General features: G+C 48.0%; 1 protein-coding gene across 1 annotated transcript in view; it reads left to right on the top strand.

Moving 5' to 3' along the window:
- Positions 1–5,997: 5,997 nt before the first annotated feature.
- The window catches only part of LOC144099485 (sodium-coupled monocarboxylate transporter 2-like), a 53,697-nt gene continuing 53,571 nt past the window's right edge, over positions 5,998–6,123 (top strand). Inside the window, exon 1 of the mRNA XM_077632824.1 lies at positions 5,998–6,085. The gene's annotated coding sequence lies outside the window, so the exon portion shown is untranslated. The remainder of the gene's footprint in view (positions 6,086–6,123) is intronic.

Genomic DNA, 6,123 nt, shown 5'->3' with positions numbered 1-6,123 from the left:
GAACAAGCCCGTCGCAGACATGGTTGTCGTGCATGTCGACGCTAAACACTAATCTTGGGACCTCATACTGCCTTACACTTTCTCCGCCTACAACACCGCCGTGGAAGAAACTGCGTAGATGACTCCTTGCAGGCTCGCCAATGCCAGGGAATTCATAACCACGTTCAAAGCAATACTGCTACCATTACCGACACAGAAAGCTTCAATGTGGCGGCCTAGCTGCAGCGTGCAGAATAGGCCTAATGACTGGACTGGTTGCGTATTAAAGACCAACGTGCATCGACACCACACGCTACAGCCTATGTTGACTTCACAAACACGAGCCGTGTGACAGTGTACGTGTATGCGCTTTGACGCTCATTCGCCGCAGCAGAATGAGCGAAAAGATTATTCGCCCAGTATAGGCCCATACAAGATCCTTCGTCGCGTCAGGAAACTTGACTACAATGTCATCCCCGACAGAATCCCCGCATTCCAGCGGCGGCGCGCATGGACAGAATCTGTACATTTTGTACGGCTATGGCCTTAAAACCCGCGCTTAATAACACCTTATGTTTCCACCCTAAATTTCTCGCTTACATTGTCGTTCTTTATTTTTGAACGTTTTTTTGTTAAAGCGTGGGCCGATGTTTGAGAGGAGGATTGTGCCACGAAGTTTTGTGCTGTTTATTTTTTCATGCTGAAAACCGCCGGCATCTGGCTTTGACAGCTTGTAACGCGAGACCGTCGATGTTAGAGATTGCCGCAGATGCTTTAGAGGTCCTGTTCTGAAAGTTATCTGTCAGCTTCAAAATTGAGCGCGGCTGACATCGGCGGGAATTCTGTCCTTCGTCGACCGCCTAGCACGTATTTTGCTATCACCGCCGCCGCGTTGTTCAGTTTTGGGGCGCAAGTCAGCCCACATAACTTCATTCAGAAACATTTCACTGTCGTCCTGACTGCTGGACAATATGTCGCTTAAGACTCCTCTTTACTAATAAATGGAAAGTGCAACCTTGGTACATCCCACGTTTTCATTTTATAAACGAGTTATACAACACCACAGCAACAGTCTCCCACCGTAATACATCATTTCTTCATATACCCGCTTCAAATATTCCTTTTTTTCTTTAAAAGTAGTGTTTAAAAAAAGTGCTTCTACCCAGGAGACTAACACAATGTGCATTGCAGCTATCAGATTAATAATCGTAGGATTTTATCTACTGACCTCATAAGATTCGCACATGCGTGCCGTCTGCATGAGGTTTCACATTTTAGCCACCTGTGTGTTAAAGGGGCCATATTTATGTATTTATGTACAGATAATGCATATTTAGCTCAGGAAGGTGGGCCCAACAGCTGGTGTTATTGAGAGATATGCAAGAGACAGAGCTACGCTTAGGACATGAGACCATTATGGCCGGACACCAGGGTGTTCCGAAAACGGTGTCTAGGATCACCGAGGAATTCTTCTGGCTTGGCGTCCTGAGGGACGTTAAACGCTTTGTACGCCCATGTGACGTGTGCAAGCGCGCAATTCCGAAGCGAACAGTTGGCCCCGTACATTTAGGCAACATGCCAGCCATCGACCTACCGTTTCAAAGAGTGGCTATTGATATTGTGGGGCCAATCGCTCCAGTATCCGCCAGAGGCAATAGATACGTGCTTACTCTGATTGACGCGGCCACTCGTTATCGTGAAGTTATTTCATTGAAGACTGTTGGCAGTATCCAAGTGGCGGATGGTCTTGTGGAGATGTTCTCGCGTTGTGGGTTCCCGACGGAACTTTTGAGTGACCGGGGCTCGAGCTTCACGTTTAAACTAATGAAGGAGGTTAGCCGCCTTTTGTTAGTAAGGCGGTTACTAACAGCGCCATACCATCTCATGTGTAATGGGCTTGTAGGGCGTTTCAACGGCACCCTCAAAATTATGATCAGGAAAATGTGCCAGGAGAGACCTACGGATTGGGATGGATATCTGCAGCTCGTTTGCTCGCTTACCGTGAAGTACCGCAAATGAGTCTTGGTTTCTCGCCCTTCGGGATGTTGTACGGAAGAACCGTTAGAGGCCCACTTGCAATACTCTAGGAGCTGTGGGCTAATAAAGAGATTTCATCAGATCTCAAGACAACTACACATACGTTCTTGAGTTGCGGGACAAGTTGCAGGAAACATGCAGGCTTACACATCAAGGCCTGGAAAAGGCGCGCGAACGCTATAAGGCGTACTATGACAAGGAATCTACTCACAGAGATCAGATTCCGGGCGACAGGGTTCTCTTCCTGCCACCCACGGATCATAATAAGTTATTGATGCAGTGGAAGGGCCCTTACCTTGTGAGGCAGGAGAAAAATAACACCGATTATGATATATGGATAGATGACACTAAGAAGGTTTTCCATGTAAATATGTTGAACAAATACGAAGAAAGAGGTCCCGGTGGTATGCCCCCAATCTTGCATGCTCGGTAGTGGCACAGGGGACAGATGACGTTGCCGAGTCGCCCACGTGCGGTGGGAAGAAAAGTGTAGGATGGGATAACGCACAAGGCAACCTCAATTTGAATGAATACAGATGATCACAGCTCTAGTAAAAATCAAGGGGCATGTGTTTTTGAATGTGCTCGGCAAAACGGAGGTTATATGTTGCAAATTCGATCGCTATGCAGAAACAGCCAACTAAAGAGCTCCAGCTATCTCTGGGATGTATGTTCTTGATGTTGTTGTCGTTATGTGATAATACAAGACAATGTATTTTGGACATTAACATGATTATTACGGACACTGTACCGACATCGGCAGTTGTGTGTTAATATTCCAAAAATGCAGTTTGGTGCGCTGTGTTAGTGGCGTGCTTTTGGTGTGTGCTGAACATCTGCGGTGTATTGTGTGCTGGGTCCAGAATCGCCACAGAAGATAGTCGGTTGGCTGGAAGGCTTGAAGATGAGGATGTTGTGAGCAGTTTTTCATGGAAAAACTCTTGAGTGAGGGGGCCCTTGTCACATATAATAGGAAGTCTGAAATAAAAGTATGAACGAAACATGTTTGAAGAAGGCAACGGGGATGGCGATAACGATGACGTGGATTAAGTAAAGAATAAAGAAGATGAAGTAGTATTCAGTGAGGTGAGAAGAGATGATTGGTGGAGAGGAGAAGAAGAGGACGACGACAGGGATAACGTGGACTAACGCCAAGGCTATAAAAGCGCAAAGGAGAGCGAGGCACGGGGAGTAGAACAGAGAAGCGGAGGCTCCGGCGGGTCAGACACGCTTCGGGTGGAAGAGTGCGATGCCGGCCACTGCTCCGGTAAGCATGAGTTGTACGGCTTTGCACCGTCAACTTCCTGCCGTTCCTGAGCCCATTCCGTGGAGTCAACGGAGGACGCTACCACTTGCTACGGCCAGGGGTGTCTCTAGTGTAGTTGCCACCCATCCGAGTGGGGCCCCCAACGCCAACAGCACCGGCAACACCTCCACGGCCGCTTGGACCGGGGCGTGTACGAGTCAGCCAACGACGCCGCTAGCGACACCAGCGTGAGCAGATCAAACGCAACCTGGACGCCGGCTACTGGACCCATGCAACGCCGCATCCGCACCGAACCAACCGTGAGCACGAACGCCGACCGCTAACAGTAGAACGCTTAGTAGTAAACGCTGGTAGCAGTGTTGCCGGGTCATGTGTATTGATATTTTTTGTGTTTTGTCTTTGTTTTGGTAGTTAGTTTTGTGTGCGGGTGTTTGTGTCACGTAGAGTGTATTAAATGTGCGTCTGTGTGGTACACCTGTCGCCTAGTCCATTCTTTCGTTCCGAGCGTTCTCCAGAGAGATCCGTGACACACTGATTATCTAACGCTCTATGCTGAAACCAATGCTTTCCAACGCGGCACGCCGGCCGAGGTAGCGAAAACCTTCTTCGAGCGTATCGTCCTACGGTACGGTATCCCCGCACTTATAAAAACAGACCGCGGCACTGCTTTCACTGCCAAGCTACTGGAATCCATCATGTAGCTGAGTGGCACAACCCAGCGCAAATCAAACGCCTACCATCTTCAAACGAATGGCCTCACCGAACTTCTCAACAAAACTCTCGCCGACATGATGTCCATGTACGTGGATGTTAAACATCGGTTTTGGGATGACATCCTGGCGTACGTAAACTTCGCGTACAACAAGAAACCACGCAAATGACGCCCTTCTCTCTACTGTACGGCAGCGAGGTGTCCGCAATTCTGGAAGCCATGTTGCCCCATGGTGGCCATGACATTGAAGTTGGTGCAGAGAAATTTCCCCGACGCGCAGAAAAGCACGTGAGCTTGCAAGACTGCGCATTCGGAACCAGCAAGGTCTCGCCGGCCGTCGTTACGATCACCGCCACCGTCTGGTGAAGTTCGAAGCGGATGACTGGGTGTGGGCGTGGGCAACCATTCGACGTCAAGGGCTTCCCGAGAAACTACTCAAGCAGTACTTCGGCCGATACAAAGTGCTCCGTCAACTGAGCGACGTCGCATACCAAGTTCTTCCGGATGGCTCTTCCACAACTACTCGTCGTCAGCAGAAGCCCGAAGCGGACCATTTCGTGCGGATTAAATCTGATTTCTCGTGAGAGCTCAACTACTGGCCTGACGCCGTGCCATCACCGTATGTTTATGATGACTGCTTATTTTTTCTTTTCTTGTGCATGCAGAGGGCCGATGGTTCTTTTTTTTAGAGAGGGGGTAATGCAGCGTCTGCAGCAGCAGTCGCAGGGCGGCTGTTCTTCTCGGGCCTCGTGCGCATGGTACAGGAGCAGAGAATCACCATCCTGCACCAAAAGCTACCATGAAGGATTACCGTGTTTTCAAGACCGCCTTGGCTAACATTGTAGGTGTACACACATCTGAAAGTGTTTTAATACCAATTGCGTCATTCCATTTTTTGCTTTGGTATTTTTCGTTTTATGCCTGTAACTATTCCCCACTGTAATGCCAATGGCACTGAGGGCACGTTTTTGGCTCAAAGAAGCTGATAATGGATTAAAATATGTTTCGCCGTGCGTATTCTCACCAATTGGCAGCAAAAAAAAAATAAACGAAGGGCGGGTGTAACTAGCGCCGGAAGCAGTGAGCTATTGAAATGATTACTCGCTATTATCGACTTTGTACTTCTCGCTCCGGTATGCCCAAGTGTGCATACCGGGTCGGAGGTCCTGAGCGAATAGCCTGGCCAAAAAATATGTTGTTATTGTTTTTTAAATTCAGTTTTTTTTTTCATGGCAATAACATATCATTGTCTCCGGGGCTGTATTGCAGGCTTCCGGTATGTCCATAGTGTTCATCAGTAACCGCGCTGTTGAATATTGGTCGTGTTGCGTTATTCCGCAATGTCAACCGCCACCTACAGTCTACTTTCCCAGCATGAGGACAAGATAATACGCTCCACACATTTCGTCCTCTGTAGCTGCGAAACCATGCAGCGCCTTTTGGATCACATGGAGTGTTTACTTCAGCAATACCTGATATGCCTGGTATAATTAGCGGCTACTGTTAAACACGAGTTAAATAAAAAATAGAAAATATTTTTTTGGTTACGACACACGACCACTAGCGCGTTTACCAGGAGAAAGAACTGTATAGAGCATCGGCCGCTACAAAACGAAGTTTCCCTCCACGAGTGTAGAAAAAATACGTATGTCTCTGCTTTGTGCCTACTCCAGTTAGGGAGAGCGGGAGAGCAATGTTTTGCATTGCGCAAAATGAGAGACGATAAACAACTGGGTCAGTTCAAGCATGTGGCGGCGATAGCCCATCTATCAAACCGGGAAGCAAAAAAGGTTGAAAAAAGAGTCATTGCTTTGACACAATAATTAGGTCGCGAGGGACGGTCGCCGCTGATGTTCTAAGCTTATTTCAAGCGCGCTGTTTTGAAATAAGCACGAATTGTGAGTGGTATGACTGTATTCGTAGTTCCATTTTAGCAAAGCGAGCACCCCTGTTAAATATTTAACTCTCGGGCAACCTCCAGGAGAGGTGATTACAGCGAATGTGCTATTCAGGGTGACTGGTGTTATCCGTTGCAGGCTGCCTTGACGAGAATAAGTCGGGAATACAAGACAAGCTCAAGCTGAGAGCAGGTATTTGTTACTATTTGATAGTATCAAACTCTCTGCTC

The sequence above is a fragment of the Amblyomma americanum genome, chromosome 7 (genome assembly GCF_052857255.1).
Source record: "Amblyomma americanum isolate KBUSLIRL-KWMA chromosome 7, ASM5285725v1, whole genome shotgun sequence".
In the NCBI taxonomy this organism is placed as follows: Eukaryota; Metazoa; Arthropoda; class Arachnida; order Ixodida; family Ixodidae; genus Amblyomma; species Amblyomma americanum.
The sequence above is the reverse complement of the archived record's forward strand: the minus strand, read 5'-3'. Positions and strand labels throughout refer to the sequence as shown.